The sequence below is a fragment of the Aulostomus chinensis genome, chromosome 4 (assembly GCF_037954235.1).
Source record: "Aulostomus chinensis isolate RoL2024-O1b breed Wild chromosome 4, RoL_Achi_v1.0, whole genome shotgun sequence".
In the NCBI taxonomy this organism is placed as follows: Eukaryota; Metazoa; Chordata; class Actinopteri; order Syngnathiformes; family Aulostomidae; genus Aulostomus; species Aulostomus chinensis.
In genome coordinates, this window is record NC_141323.1 from 30,162,189 (window position 1) to 30,176,919 (window position 14,731).

Sequence of the window (14,731 nt, forward strand, 5' to 3'; positions counted from 1 at the left end):
TGAAACAAAAAAGCTTACAGCACCTGGTATTCCCAGGCGGTCTTCCATCCAAGTACTAACCAGGACCGACCCTGCTTAGCTTCCGCGATCAGACGAGATCGGGCGTGTTCAGAGTGGTATGGCCGTAAGCCCTTGACTCTTACACACATGGGCTCTATATCCATTTCACTCACTTTACAACCTCAGAAAAAAAGTGAAGCGCAAAAGCCTCAGGGTCTTTTCACACGCCAAATAGGTGTCCTGTCAATAAAAGAAAAGAATGTTGATGTCATCTAGAGAAAAGTACTGCATCTGCCATCTGTCTTCTTCAAATTAACCACTGCATGACATTCCATTCCAAAGCTGTGGAGGGCGCTTCAAGAAAAGGTGTGTGAGGGAAGCTCGCTCATGCTGGTCCCCAAACACTCAAAGCTGCCCTTTCCTCACAATGAAACAAAAAAGCTTACAGCACCTGGTATTCCCAGGCGGTCTCCCATCCAAGTACTAACCAGGCCCAACCCTGCTTAGCTTCCGAGATCAGACGAGATCGGGCGTGTTTTTTTTTTTGTCTTTTTTTGTCAAAAATACATCATACATTTTTACCAACTGTACATTCTTATTTACATGACAAAATTTAACAATTACATAAAAAATAAATTCCTTCAGGAAAGAAATCTTACCAAAAAAAACCCCCACCCTTGATACACCTCGAACTTGATGAAAACACCATCAGAGTTTTTTTTGTTTTTTTTTTGTTTTTTGTTTTTTTTTTAAAATTAAGTTAAATTTAGACAAATAAACCAACACTATGTGCCTACAGCCACTGGAGCAATGCAGGTCATTCCAAAAAAAATAAATAAAAATTAAAGAGAGACAAAAAAAACTCATGGGACTAAAAAGAACAAATTCCTGTCGTGAAGTGTCACACACACAAATTTTTTTTTTTTAATGAAATTTTATCAAAATGAAATGTTAAACACACCAAAAACATAAACCACCCAATTTGCTCACCCCTTTATTAAATTTGAAAAATACTTTGCTTTATAAAAAAAAAGAGACTACTTAGCTGGGAATTTGAAGAGAAAACATACCATTGTCAATCTTGTTTATTTCAATTTTGCCATTTGCTATGTTGAAAAATGTGTTTTTCCTGCAGAAAGTGTTTTCAAAAATATCCTTGTCCATGTCATGTAAGATTTGTAGGTGCGTCAAGAGTGTTGTGTAAAAAACCCCAAATATGTTTATTTTCTTCTTTTCATAGAGAGCGTAGTTTCTAGTTGTCCATATTGATTTTTTTGCAAAAGTGAGTATGGTATTTATGAGAGTCCTGTTCTGATCCTTTTGTTTCAGTGTTGTACCAAAGAGAAGAGTCCATGTCCATAGTGTTTCATCGGTCAAACTGAAATTGCAGTGCTCTTGCAGTAGCATCCTTATGAAATTCCTGAATTTATCCGATTCCTTGCAGTTGATGAATAGATGCTCCTGGTCTTCCGGTTCTTTATTGCAGATTTGGCATGTCCTACTGTAGTTTTCCTTATTAATCTGGTGTAATTTGATTCCTGTGAAAATACTCCTGTGTCTGATATTGAATTCTAGCTTGAAAGTATTGCTGTCCATGTAAGGTATGTTAAGGTTTTGCCAGATTTTTCCTATCGGTATTCCCTTGAATAATTGTGCCCAGTGTTTTTCTGCTTTTGGAGTGCGTTTAATTGAGTTAATCCCTATGGTGTACCAGTCCTTTGTTTTCACCTGTGACAGCTCTTTCCCTGTGTACTGTGTGACAAGCTCAAGCGGTGGGAGTTCGGGGTCTGCTCTCGATTTGTCCGTGATGATTAAGTTTCTCCACAGTGAGGTTATGTTTCTGTTGATTTTGTTACCTAGTCCATTTAGGTAATCCTTTCTGCACGGTGTCCCTGTTTTTTTGAGTTGGGTTGTGACTTTCCTGAGACTGAACAGACCCCTTTCCCCCACCACTTGACCGACCCTTGTTATATTATGTTGCTGAAGTGCCCTGCATTTAAGTGTCCTACCATTGTGTGTGAAAAAGGTGCTTTCGAGAAAAGGTAACTGCAGCACATGACTTTTCTGACTGCACTTAGGCCTGAGGTGGGGCAGGAATTTGCCCCATGCCTCTAGCACCTCCTGGTAGAACATCGGTAGCGAGCCATGGCTTTTCCCAGGAAGGAGGTGATAAAGAGGGAGTTTCTCCCCCTCCCCGTACTCAGCCAGGTAGCCCGCCATTGTGTCCTCCCAGGGGTACTGCCTGTTCGAATCGAGAAAATTTCTAACTAATTTGGCCCTGAGTGCATCTTTTTTTGCACTGATGTCAATTAGTCCTAATCCCCCCTCCCTTTTATTAGCAATTATCACCCGATGAGCGATCGAATTTCCCTTTCCCCTCCAAAGGAAGGAGGAGATCGCTTCATTGAGCGAATTTAGTGCCCACTGCGGTAGCTCACAGGCCCCCAAAACATGATTAATTTTTGACAGTATTAAGGCATTGATGACAATTACCTTTCCTCTCAGGCTTAAACCCCTACTTCTCCATAAATTAAGTGTATTTTCTACCTTTTTTACAAGTTCTCTCCACCCTAAGTCCCTGGCTTCCCCTTCATTTTTACCAATGTATACACCCAGTATTTTCCTGTATTCTTTAGTGCTAAAACCCCAATTATTTTTTAAACTATTTTTACCGAATTCCATCATTTCTGACTTATTTCTGTTAACCTTAGCTCCTGATGCTTTTTCATATCTTTCTAGATGTTTTATAATATAATTTAAATTTTCTTCATTTTTAAACATTATATTGATATCATCCGCAAATTGTGCTATTTTAACGACTTTGTCTCTATAAGTTTTTATACCTATAATATTCTTATCATTCATTATACTTAAAGCTAGTGGCTCAGCAACAATACTGTATAAAAGAGCCGAAAGCGGGCATCCTTGCCTTACCGATCTTTTTAATTTGATCTTTTCTGTTAGTTGTCCATTTATCTTTATTTGACTGTATGCGTTATCATATAATAATTTAATCCATCTAATAAAGCCTTCACCGTATCCAAATCTTTTTAAAGTTTTATATAAGAAAAGATGTTCTACTCTGTCGAATGCTTTCTCCAAATCAATTCCGAGCAGATACCCCCCCTGTGCTGCCATTGTCCTGACGGTATCCTTTATTGTAAGGATCGTATCTATGATGTCTCTATCTGGTATGCCGTATGCCTGTGTATTACCAATAATGGTTCCTATTGTAAGTTTAAGCCTGTTTGCCAGTGTTTTGGTCAGTATCTTGTAATCTGTATTGAGTAAACTTATTGGTCTATAGTTTGTTATATCCTGTTTTGAACCTTTATTTTTGTAGATAAGTGAAATTATTCCTGCAGTGAATGTATTGGATGTTCTCTGTTCCCGTTCCATTGAGTGGTACAATGACAGCAACAGGGGAGCTATCTGCTCTTTGAAACAAATATAAAATTCTGCTGTTAAACCATCTACCCCTGGACTTTTGTTTTTATTTAAGCTATCTATTGCCGTCTTTATCTCATTAATAGTAATTTGTGCATCAGACCATTCCTTATCCTCCACTGAAATACTAGTTTGGATATTTGATAACAACTTGTCTACCTCTTCGCTATTGCTATATCCATTATCAAATAATTCTTTATAAAACTCTGTAGTTACTCTTAGTATATTTTCTTGATCGTCATATTCTTTTCCAGTTATATCGTTGATTTTTTCTATTATAGTTTTGTTTTGTTTTTGCTTTTTGAGCCCCAAAAAATATGCGGTGCATTTTTCTCCTTCTACTGAATTTTTAACTCTGCTTCTTATCATTGCACCTCTGCATTTTATTTTTTCTATGTTTCCTAGTTTTGCTTTATATAATTCATAGTTTTCTGTGTTTCTGTTAGGTTCTTTATCAAATAATGCTATTTCATGATTGATTAATTTTCTTAGTCGATTTTCTTCCAGCTCCTCTCTCCACTTTTTCTCTTTACTATAATTTATACTACTTCTTTTAATTCTTTGCTTTAGAATTTCCCACTTTTCTATAAAATTATTTTCTATTTTCATTTCAATTTTTGCATAATCAAGCAGTTTTGTGATTTTTTTAACGTAAGTTGAATCTGCCAGGAGGCTGGAGTTGAGGCACCAGGTACCTCCCCCCCGAAACCTCCTGCAGCACCCAAGTAACACTCAATTGTTGCGTGATCACTCCATGCGTTATAATTATATTGTATTTTATTGATCTGTTTTGTTGCTTCAGGGGCCGCTAGACATAAATCTATTCTGGCTTGTTTCATTTTTCCCTGCACAACCTGTCTTCTGGAGTACTCTTTCTTGAATGGGTTGTGAATTCTCCATACATCTGTCAAATTGTGAATATTCATTAAATTATATAGCTCAGTTCTGCTTGTGTCATTCTTGTATACATTGTTAATTGATATATCATCCTTAGTTAATGCGATATTGAAATCTCCTATTATTATGGTTCTATGATCTATCCATCTGCTTATACTATTTAGAAACATTTTCCTTTCCTTTTCACAGTTACTGGCATATATGTTAACAATTCTGTATGTTCTATTGTTTATGCAAACATCTATAATAAGTATTCTACCTTTCTTGTCATGATATATTAACTTGCTATTGGTACTTATAGTCTTTTTTACTAAAATAGCTACGCCACAAGATTTACTTGTGCCGTTGCTAAAAAAGACATCTCCTTCCCACATTTTGCTTGCTGCCGCCACGCTATCCCCTTCCCACCTTGTCTCCTGTAAGCAGAGAATGTCACACTTGCTTTTAAGTAAAATGGCGGTCATCCTGCCATAAGTGCGGAGTCCATTGACATTAAGGGAGTGCAGCAGAAACATGGTCAGACCAAAAAAAACCTTTAAACAGCCAATTTTCCCTCAAGATTTTTTACCTCTCCCACCTTCTTTCTTCTGTTTTTTCTTCATCGCAGCATCTTTTATTGAGGTGTGCTTTTTCCGAATATTTTTGATTGTGGCAAAGTCCATTTCCGAGTCACTGTTTGATCTACTCTGAGGAGGGAAGGTGGAGGGCACATTTAAGGTAGGTACCCTGGTGGATGTGGCTGCCGCCGGCTGCAATTCTCTTGGGGTATCCCCCACCTCCATTGATTCCAGGAGTTGAGAAGGCTCCGGCTCCTTTTCGGACCCGTTTCCTCCTCCATCCTTTCCTCTCTGCTGTGGGCCTGAGTCAGTGCTCATGTCATTCAGACTTGAACCAAGCCTTGTGCCTGGGCTCTGCACCACTTTAGGAGGGCTCTGGGTTCTCTGAGGGGCGTAACCCTCACCAGCAGCCTGCTTGGCGGCGCCACTACCCACCTCGTCATCTTCCTCCTCATCCTCCGTTCCTCCCTCACTTAAACCTTCCATCTCACTGTACAGCTCCTCAGATCCAGATTCCACCACAATATCCTCATCACTATAATTACAATTACATTCATCAATTTTGTTCCAACACACCTCACATTTCTGTATCTTATTAGGTTTCCTGTTGCACTCCCTTGCATAATGCCCCTGGACACCACACTTATGGCAGGAGAACTCAGGACAGTCCCTTAGGATGTGCCCCGGCTGGAGGCACATCCTACACACCCTAGCCTGCCTATCATGTATGACCCTGAAATATTCCGGTCCTATTGCTGTGTCAAACCGTGCTGAATAAGGCAGAGATTGGACCTTGTCTGTAAATTTTACTTTGAGAAACCGCGTCCCATCAGCAATTTGCGTACCCGGCCACATCCTCCTCCTCATAGTTGATGCAGCTGAGACTCCCCACCCTTCTAGCTTTTGTAAAATTTCCTCATCTCTGATGTAAGCTGGTAAGCTTAAAAAAGAAACCATGAGTTCATCATTACACAGATCTTTGACATGCACTGTGTTGTCCCCAATTTTGAAACCATCTAGGATTCTCTCTTTCCCTTTGATGTGTGACATGGTAATTTCATATTTCTGCGGCCCTGTCGCCCTACAGGCTATTAAACCTCCACACAGTGCTCTTATGCATCTCATTAATTCGAGAACTGGGACTTCATCCTGCCCAGTTACCTCGACACTGACCGTCAGTTCTCTGTCATACTTGTGGTCGCCACCCGCAGATTTCGCCGCTCCATGTCGCTGCTGCAGCTGCCTTTCCCCACCAGACGCCGCGTCTCTTTCCGCCGCCAATTCTCTCTCACTCTCCGTCGCCTCTCCAGTAGCTCCTCGCTGCCCAGGTCTTCTCGGAACCACGTCTTCAGCTCTGTTCTTCAGGCCACCAGCTCTCGTTGCCTGTGGACCGGCTCCAGCGCTCCTTCCACACATCTCCTCTGAATCAGCCACTGCTAGCCGTCTTTCCCCCGCTGTCGCTGCGGAAGCCGCTCTCGCATTTCCCTCCGGCAGTTTTCCTTCCGACTTCTTCATGTTTCGTTTCTGATTGTTTCTTTTAACAAGCAACCATTTTTCATTTTCTTCACCTGTTTGTGCGTTTATGTCAAGTCCGTTTTCCATGCTCGTAATCTGAAATCCGTTTGCAGAGTTCAAATCCATTTGGTCCGTCCGAAAGTTTTCCATTAGGAAAAAAAAAACTCAAATTGACCTCCCCCGATCAGTATAAAAACTGTCGGGGGGAAAAAATGTTCACTCTAAAAACGAACCAAAAATGCACGGAAAATAAGGAAGAACAATGAAAAAGGCTGAAAAAAACGAAAGAAATGGGAAAAGCGGAGTCCGCGACCTCCGTGTGTCGTGCTGTCAGCGTACCGTCTGATTGGCACATGCGTGTTCAGAGTGGTATGGCCGTAAGCTCTTGACTCTCACACACATGGGCTCTATATCCATTTCACACACTTTACAACCTCAGAAAAAAAGTGATGCGCAACAGCCTCAGGGTCTTTTCACACGCCAAATCGGTGTCCTGTCAATAAAAGAAAAGAATGTTGATGTCATCGAGAGAAAAGTACTGCATCTGCCATCTGTCTTCTTCAAATTAACCACTGCATGAAATTCCATTCCAAAGCTGCAGAGGGCCCTTCAAGAAAAGGTGTGTGAGGGAAGCTCGCTCATGCTGGTCCCCAAAGTCTCAAAGCGGCCCTTTCCTCACAATGAAACAAAAAAGCTTACAGCACCTGGTATTCCCAGGCGGTCTTCCATCCAAGTACTAACCAGGCCCGACCCTGCTAAGCTTCCGAGATCAGACGAGATCGGGCTTGTTCAGAGTGGTATGGCCGTAAGCCCTTGACTCTCACACACATGGGCTCTATATCCATTTCACTCACTTTACAACCTCAAAAAAAATGTGATGTGCAACAGCCTCACGGACTTTTTACACACCAAATAGTTGTCCTGTCAATACAAAGAAAAGAATGTTGATGTCATCTAGAGAAAAGTACTGCATCTGCAATCTGTCTACTTCAAATTACACACTGCATGACATTCCATTCGAAAGCTGTGGAGGGCGCTTCAAGAAAAGGTGTGTGAGGGAAGTTCGCTCATGCTGGTCCCCAAACACTCAAAGCTGCCCTTTCCTCACAATGAAACAAAAAAGCTTACAGCACCTGGTATTCGCAGGCAGTCTTCCATCCAAGTACTAACCAGGCCCGACCCTGCTTAGCTTACGAGATCAGACGAGATCGGGCGTGTTCAGAGTAGTATGGCCATAAGCCTTTGACTCTGACACACATGGGCTCTATATCCATTTCACACAATTTACAACCTCAGAAAAAAAGTGATGCGCAACAGCCTCAGGGTCTTTTCACACGCCAAATCGGTGTCCTGTCAATAAAAGAAAAGAATGTTGATGTCATCTAGAGAAAAGTACTGCATCTGCCATCTGTCTTCTTCAAATTAACCACTGCATGACATTCCATTCCAAAGCTGTGGAGGGCGCTTCAAGAAAAGGTGTGTGAGGGAAGCTCGCTCATGCTGGTCCCCAAAGTCTCAAAGCGGCCCTTTCCTCACAATGAAACAAAAAAGCTTACAGCACCTGGTATTCCCAGGCGGTCTTCCATCCAAGTACTAACCAGGCCCGACCCTGGTAAGCTTCCGAGATCAGACGAGATCGGGCGTGTTCAGAGTGGTATGGCCGTAAGCCCTTGACTCTCACACACATGGGCTCTATATCCATTTCACTCACTTTACAACCTCAAAAAAAATGTGATGTGCAACAGCCTCAGGGTCTTTTCACACGCCAAATCGGTGTCCTGTCAATAAAAGAAAAGAATGTTGATGTCATCTAGAGAAAAGTACTGCATCTGCCATCTGTCTACTTCAAATTAACCACTGCATGACATTCCATTCCAAAGCTGTGTAGGGCGCTTCAAGAAAAGGTGTGTGAGGGAAGCTCGCTCATGCTGGTCCCCAAACACTCAAAGCTGCCCTTTCCTCACAATGAAACAAAAAAGCTTACAGCACCTGGTATTCCCAGGCGGTCTCCCATCCAAGTACTAACCAGGCCCGACCCTGCTTAGCTTCCGAGATCAGACGAGATCAGGCGTGTTCAGAGTGGTATGGCCGTAAGCCCTTGACTCTTACACACATGGGCTCTATATCCATTTCACACACTTTACAACCTCAGAAAAAAAGTGATGCGCAACAGCCTCAGGGTCTTTTCACACGCCAAATAGGTGTCCTGTCAATAAAACAAAAGAATGTTGATGTCATCGAGAGAAAAGTACTGCATCTGCCATCTGTCTTCTTCAAATTAACCACTGCATGAAATTCCATTCCAAAGCTGCAGAGGGCCCTTCAAGAAAAGGTGTGTGAGGGAAGCTCGCTCCTGCTGGTCCCCGAAGTCTCAAAGCGGCCCTTTCCTCACAATGAAACAAAAAAGCATACAGCACCTGGTATTCCCAGGCGGTCTCCCATCCAAGTACTAACCAGGCCCGACCCTGCTAAGCTTCCGAGATCAGACGAGATCGGGCGTGTTCAGAGTGGTATGGCCGTAAGCCCTTGACTCTCACACACATGGGCTCTATATCCATTTCACACACTTTACAACCTCAGAAAAAAAGTGATGCGCAACAGCCTCAGGGTCTTTTCACACGCCAAATCGGTGTCCTGTCAATACAACAAAAGAATGTTGATGTCATCGAGAGAAAAGTACTGCATCTGCCATCTGTCTTCTTCAAATTAACCACTGCATGAAATTCCATTCCAAAGCTGCAGAGGGCGCTTCAAGAAAAGGTGTGTGAGGGAAGCTCGCTCATGCTGGTCCCCAAAGACTCAAAGCTGCCCTTTCCTCACAATGAAACAAAAAAGCTTACAGCACCTGGTATTCCCAGGCGGTCTCCCATCCAAGTACTAACCAGGCCAGACCCTGCTTAGCTTCCGAGATCAGACGAGATCGGGCGTGTTCAGAGTGGTATGGTTGTAAGCCCTTGACTCTCACACACTTGGGCTCTATATCCATTTCACTCACTTTACAACCTCAAAAAAAATGTGATGTGCAACAGCCTCACGGTCTTTTTACACACCAAATAGTTGTCCTGTCAATATAAAGAAAAAAATGTTGATGTCATCTAGAGAAAAGTACTGCATCTGCAATCTGTCTACTTCAAATTACACACTGCATGACATTCCATTCGAAAGCTGTGGAGGGCGCTTCAAGAAAAGGTGTGTGAGGGAAGCTCGCTCATGCTGGTCCCCAAACACTCAAAGCTGCCCTTTCCTCACAATGAAACAAAAAAGCTTACAGCACCTGGTATTCCCAGGCGGTCTCCCATCCAAGTACTAACCAGGCCCGACCCTGCTTAGCTTCCGAGATCAGACGAGATCAGGCGTGTTCAGAGTGGTATGGCCATAAGCCCTTGACTCTTACACACATGGGCTCTATATCCATTTCACTCACTTTACAACCTCAGAAAAAAAGTGAAGCGCAACAGCCTCAGGGTCTTTTCACACGCCAAATAGGTGTCCTGTCAATAAAAGAAAAGAATGTTGATGTCATCTAGAGAAAAGTACTGCATCTGCCATCTGTCTACTTCAAATTAACCACTGCATGACATTCCATTCCAAAGCTGTGGAGGGCGCTTCAAGAAAAGGTGTGTGAGGGAAGCTCGCTCATGCTGGTCCCCAAAGACTCAAAGCTGCCCTTTCCTCACAAAGAAATAAAAATGCTTACAGCACCTGGTATTCCCAGGCGGTCTTCCATCCAAGTACTAACCAGGCCCGACCATGCTTAGCTTCCGAGATCAGACGAGATCGGGCGTGTTCAGAGTGGTATGGCCGTAAGCCCTTGACTCTGACACACATGGGCTCTATATCCATTTCACACAATTTACAACCTCAGCAAAAAAGTGATGCGCAACAGCCTCAGGGTCTTTTCACACGCCAAATACGTGTCCTGTCAATAAAAGAAAAGAATGTTGATGTCATCGAGAGAAAAGTACTGCATCTGCCATCTGTCTTCTTCAAATTAACCACTGCATGAAATTCCATTCCAAAGCTGTGGAGGGCGCTTCAAGAAAAAGTGTGTGAGGGAAGCTCGCTCATGCTGGTCCCCAAAGACTCAAAGCGGCCCTTTCCTCACAATGAAACAAAAAAGCTTACAGCACCTGGTATTCCCAGGCGGCCTTCCATCCAAGTACTAACCAGGCCTGACCCTGCTAAGCTTCCGAGATCAGACGAGATCGGGCGTGTTCAGAGGGGTATGGCCGTAAGCCCTTGACTCTCACACACATGGGCTCTATATCCATTTCACTCACTTTAAAACCTCAAAAAAAATGTGATGTGGAACAGCCTCACGGTCTTTTTACACACCAAATAGTTGTCCTGTCAATAAAAGAAAAAAATGTTGATGTCATCTAGAGAAAAGTACTGCATCTGCCATCTGTCTACTTCAAATTACACACTGCATGACATTCCATTCCAAAGCTGTGGAGGGCGCTTCAAGAAAAGGTGTGTGAGGGAAGCTCGCTCATGCTGGTCCCCAAAAATTCAAAGCTGCCCTTTCCTCACAATGAAACAAAAAAGCTTACAGCACCTGGTATTCCCAGGCGGTCTCCCCTCCAAGTACTAACCAGGCCCAACCCTGCTTAGCTTCCAAGATCAGACAAGATCGGGCGTGTTCAGAGTGGTATGGCCGTAAGCCCTTGACTCTTACACACATGGGCTCTATATCCGTTTCACACACTTTACAACCTCAGAAAAAAAGTGATGCCCAACAGCCTCAGGGTCTTTTCACACGCCAAATCGGTGTCCTGTCAGTAAAAGAAAAGAATGTTGATGTCATCTAGAGAAAAGTACTGCATCTGCCATCTGTCTTCTTCAAATTAACCACTGCATGAAATTCCATTCCAAAGCTGCAGAGGGCGCTTCAAGAAAAGGTGTGTGAGGGAAGCTCGCCCATGCTGGTCCCCAAAGACTCAAAGCTGCCCTTTCCTCACAATGAAACAAAAAAGCTTACAGCACCTGGTATTCCCAGGCGGTCTTCCATCCAAGTACTAACCAGGCCCGACCCTGCTAAGCTTCCGAGATCAGACGAGATCGGGCGTGTTCAGAGTGGTATGGCCGTAAGCCCTTGACTCTCACACACATGGGCTCTATATCCATTTCACTCACTTTACAACCTCAAAAAAAATGTGATGTGCAACAGCCTCACGGTCTTTTTACACACCAAATAGTTGTCCTGTCAATAAAAGAAAAGAATGTTGATGTCATCGAGAGAAAAGTACTGCATCTGCCATCTGTCTTCTTCAAATTAACCACTGCATGAAATTCCATTCCAAAGCTGCAGAGGGCGCTTCAAGAAAAGGTGTGTGAGGGAAGCTCGCTCATGCTGGTCCCCAAAGACTCAAAGTGGCCCTTTCCTCACAATGAAACAAAAAAGCTTACAGCACCTGATATTCCCAGGCGGTCTTCCATCCAAGTACTAACCAGGCCCGACCCTGCTAAGCTTCCGAGATCAGACGAGATCGGGCGTGTTCAGAGTGGTATGGCCGTAAGCCCTTGACTCTCACACACATGGGCTCTATATCCATTTCACTCACTTTACAACCTCAAAAAAAATGTGATGTGCAACAGCCTCACGGTCTTTTTACACACCAAATAGTTGTCCTGTCAATACAAAGAAAAAAATGTTGATGTCATCTAGAGAAAAGTACTGCATCTGCAATCTGTCTACTTCAAATTACACACTGCATGACATTCCATTCGAAAGCTGTGGAGGGCATTTCAAGAAAAGGTGTGTGAGGGAAGCTCGCTCATGCTGGTCCCCAAAGACTCAAAGCTGCCCTTTCCTCACAAAGAAACAAAAAGGCTTACAGCACCTGGTATTCCCAGGCGGTCTTCCATCCAAGTACTAACCAGGACCGACCCTGCTTAGCTTCCAAGATCAGACAAGATCGGGCGTGTTCAGAGTGGTATGGCCGTAAGCCCTTGACTCTTACAAACATGGGCTCTATATCCGTTTCACACACTTTACAACCTCAGAAAAAAAGTGATGCCCACCAGCCTCAGGGTCTTTTCACACGCCAAATCGGTGTCCTGTCAGTAAAAGAAAAGAATGTTGATGTCATCTAGAGAAAAGTACTGCATCTGCCATCTGTCTTCTTCAAATTAACCACTGCATGAAATTCCATTCCAAAGCTGCAGAGGGCGCTTCAAGAAAAGGTGTGTGAGGGAAGCTCGCCCATGCTGGTCCCCAAAGACTCAAAGCTGCCCTTTCCTCACAATGAAACAAAAAAGCTTACAGCACCTGGTATTCCCAGGCGGTCTTCCATCCAAGTACTAACCAGGCCCGACCCTGCTAAGCTTCCGAGATCAGACGAGATCGGGCGTGTTCAGAGTGGTATGGCCGTAAGCCCTTGACTCTCACACACATGGGCTCTATATCCATTTCACTCACTTTACAACCGCAAAAAAAATGTGATGTGCAACAGCCTCACGGTCTTTTTACACACCAAATAGTTGTCCTGTCAATAAAAGAAAAGAATGTTGATGTCATCGAGAGAAAAGTACTGCATCTGCCATCTGTCTTCTTCAAATTAACCACTGCATGAAATTCCATTCCAAAGCTGCAGAGGGCGCTTCAAGAAAAGGTGTGTGAGGGAAGCTCGCTCATGCTGGTCCCCAAAGACTCAAAGCGGCCCTTTCCTCACAATGAAACAAAAAAGCTTACAGCACCTGGTATTCCCAGGCGGTCTTCCATCCAAGTACTAACTAGGCCCGACCCTGCTAAGCTTCCGAGATCAGACGAGATCGGGCGTGTTCAGAGTGGTATGGCCGTAAGCCCTTGACTCTCATACACATGGGCTCGAAATCCATTTCACTCACTTTACAACCTCAAAAAAAATGTGATGTGCAACAGCCTCACGGTCTTTTTACACACCAAATAGTTGTCCTGTCAATACAAAGAAAAAAATGTTGATGTCATCTAGAGAAAAGTACTGCATCTGCAATCTGTCTACTTCAAATTACACACTGCATGACATTCCATTCGAAAGCTGCAGAGGGCACTTCAAGAAAAGGTGTGTGAGGGAAGCTCGCTCATGCTGGTCCCCAAAGACTAAAAGCTGCCCTTTCCTCACAAAGAAATAAAAAAGCTTACAGCACCTGGTATTCCCAGGCGGTCTTCCATCCAAGTACTAACAAGGCCCGACCCTGCTTAGCTTCCGAGATCAGAAGGGATCGGGCGTGTTCAGAGTAGTATGGCCATAAGCCTTTGACTCTGACACACATGGGCTCTATATCCATTTCACACAATTTACAACCTCAGAAAAAAAGTGATGCGCAACAGCCTCAGGGTCTTTTCACACGCCAAATCGGTGTCCTGTCAATAAAAGAAAAGAATGTTGATGTCATCTAGAGAAAAGTACTGCATCTGCCATCTGTCTACTTCAAATTAACCACTGCATGACATTCCATTCCAAAGCTGTGGAGGGCGCTTCAAGAAAAGGTGTGTGAGGGAAGCTCGCTCATGCTGGTCCCAAAACACTCAAAGCTGCCCTTTCCTCACAATGAAACAAAAAACCTTACAGCACCTGGTATTCCCAGGCGGTCTCCCATCCAAGTACTAACCAGGCCCAACCCTGCTTAGCTTCCGAGATCAGACGAGATCGGGCGTGTTCAGAGTGGTATGGCCATAAGCTCTTGACTCTCACACACATGGGCTCTATATCCATTTCACACACTTTACAACCTCAGAAAAAAAGTGATGCGCAACAGCCTCAGGGTCTTTTCACATGCCAAATCGGTGTCCTGTCAATAAAAGAAAAGAATGTTGATGTCATCGAGAGAAAAGTACTGCATCTGCCATCTGTCTTCTTCAAATTAACCACTGCATGAAATTCCATTCCAAAGCTGCAGAGGGCGCTTCAAGAAAAGGTGTGTGAGGGAAGCTCGCTCATGCTGGTCCCCAAAGACTCAAAGTGGCCCTTTCCTCACAATGAAACAAAAAAGCTTACAGCACCTGGTATTCCCAGGCGGTCTTCCATCCAAGTACTAACCAGGCCCGACCCTGCTAAGCTTCCGAGATCAGACGAGATCGGGCGTGTTCAGAGTGGTATGGCCGTAAGCCCTTGACTCTCACACACATGGGCTCTATATCCATTTCACTCACTTTACAACCTCAAAAAAAATGTGATGTGCAACAGCCTCACGGTCTTTTTACACACCAAATAGTTGTCCTGTCAATACAAAGAAAAAAATGTTGATGTCATCTAGAGAAAAGTACTGCATCTGCAATCTGTCTACTTCAAATTACACACTGCATGACATTCCATTCGAAAGCTGTGGAGGGC

At 43.6% G+C, this 14,731-nt stretch overlaps 17 non-coding genes and 2 pseudogenes across 17 annotated transcripts; all 19 read right to left on the reverse strand.

Annotated features, from left to right (window-relative positions):
• Positions 1–11: 11 nt before the first annotated feature.
• On the reverse strand, positions 12–130 carry LOC147266143 (5S ribosomal RNA). The gene has a single exon (XR_015115036.1). It is a non-coding gene; the product is annotated as a 5S ribosomal RNA (ribosomal RNA).
• A 6,978-nt stretch (positions 131–7,108) lies between these two features.
• Positions 7,109–7,227, reverse strand: LOC147266144 (5S ribosomal RNA). Its single transcript, XR_015115044.1, has one exon. It is a non-coding gene; the product is annotated as a 5S ribosomal RNA (ribosomal RNA).
• A 310-nt stretch (positions 7,228–7,537) lies between these two features.
• Positions 7,538–7,656, reverse strand: LOC147266145 (5S ribosomal RNA; annotated as a pseudogene).
• Positions 7,657–7,965: 309 nt separating this feature from the next.
• LOC147266146 (5S ribosomal RNA) lies at positions 7,966–8,084 on the reverse strand. Its single transcript, XR_015114799.1, has one exon. It is a non-coding gene; the product is annotated as a 5S ribosomal RNA (ribosomal RNA).
• A 309-nt stretch (positions 8,085–8,393) lies between these two features.
• Positions 8,394–8,512, reverse strand: LOC147266147 (5S ribosomal RNA). The gene has a single exon (XR_015115601.1). It is a non-coding gene; the product is annotated as a 5S ribosomal RNA (ribosomal RNA).
• Positions 8,513–8,821: 309 nt separating this feature from the next.
• Positions 8,822–8,940, reverse strand: LOC147266148 (5S ribosomal RNA). Its single transcript, XR_015114276.1, has one exon. It is a non-coding gene; the product is annotated as a 5S ribosomal RNA (ribosomal RNA).
• A 309-nt stretch (positions 8,941–9,249) lies between these two features.
• LOC147266149 (5S ribosomal RNA) lies at positions 9,250–9,368 on the reverse strand. Its single transcript, XR_015114844.1, has one exon. It is a non-coding gene; the product is annotated as a 5S ribosomal RNA (ribosomal RNA).
• A 310-nt stretch (positions 9,369–9,678) lies between these two features.
• LOC147266150 (5S ribosomal RNA) lies at positions 9,679–9,797 on the reverse strand. The gene has a single exon (XR_015112918.1). It is a non-coding gene; the product is annotated as a 5S ribosomal RNA (ribosomal RNA).
• Positions 9,798–10,106: 309 nt separating this feature from the next.
• Positions 10,107–10,225, reverse strand: LOC147266151 (5S ribosomal RNA). Its single transcript, XR_015113595.1, has one exon. It is a non-coding gene; the product is annotated as a 5S ribosomal RNA (ribosomal RNA).
• A 309-nt stretch (positions 10,226–10,534) lies between these two features.
• LOC147266152 (5S ribosomal RNA) lies at positions 10,535–10,653 on the reverse strand (annotated as a pseudogene).
• A 309-nt stretch (positions 10,654–10,962) lies between these two features.
• On the reverse strand, positions 10,963–11,081 carry LOC147266153 (5S ribosomal RNA). Its single transcript, XR_015114685.1, has one exon. It is a non-coding gene; the product is annotated as a 5S ribosomal RNA (ribosomal RNA).
• Positions 11,082–11,390: 309 nt separating this feature from the next.
• Positions 11,391–11,509, reverse strand: LOC147266154 (5S ribosomal RNA). The gene has a single exon (XR_015114017.1). It is a non-coding gene; the product is annotated as a 5S ribosomal RNA (ribosomal RNA).
• Positions 11,510–11,818: 309 nt separating this feature from the next.
• LOC147266155 (5S ribosomal RNA) lies at positions 11,819–11,937 on the reverse strand. Its single transcript, XR_015114568.1, has one exon. It is a non-coding gene; the product is annotated as a 5S ribosomal RNA (ribosomal RNA).
• Positions 11,938–12,247: 310 nt separating this feature from the next.
• On the reverse strand, positions 12,248–12,366 carry LOC147266156 (5S ribosomal RNA). Its single transcript, XR_015115403.1, has one exon. It is a non-coding gene; the product is annotated as a 5S ribosomal RNA (ribosomal RNA).
• A 309-nt stretch (positions 12,367–12,675) lies between these two features.
• Positions 12,676–12,794, reverse strand: LOC147266157 (5S ribosomal RNA). The gene has a single exon (XR_015114018.1). It is a non-coding gene; the product is annotated as a 5S ribosomal RNA (ribosomal RNA).
• A 309-nt stretch (positions 12,795–13,103) lies between these two features.
• On the reverse strand, positions 13,104–13,222 carry LOC147266158 (5S ribosomal RNA). The gene has a single exon (XR_015115140.1). It is a non-coding gene; the product is annotated as a 5S ribosomal RNA (ribosomal RNA).
• A 310-nt stretch (positions 13,223–13,532) lies between these two features.
• LOC147266159 (5S ribosomal RNA) lies at positions 13,533–13,651 on the reverse strand. The gene has a single exon (XR_015115028.1). It is a non-coding gene; the product is annotated as a 5S ribosomal RNA (ribosomal RNA).
• A 309-nt stretch (positions 13,652–13,960) lies between these two features.
• LOC147266160 (5S ribosomal RNA) lies at positions 13,961–14,079 on the reverse strand. Its single transcript, XR_015112971.1, has one exon. It is a non-coding gene; the product is annotated as a 5S ribosomal RNA (ribosomal RNA).
• Positions 14,080–14,388: 309 nt separating this feature from the next.
• On the reverse strand, positions 14,389–14,507 carry LOC147266161 (5S ribosomal RNA). Its single transcript, XR_015114019.1, has one exon. It is a non-coding gene; the product is annotated as a 5S ribosomal RNA (ribosomal RNA).
• Positions 14,508–14,731: the final 224 nt, after the last annotated feature.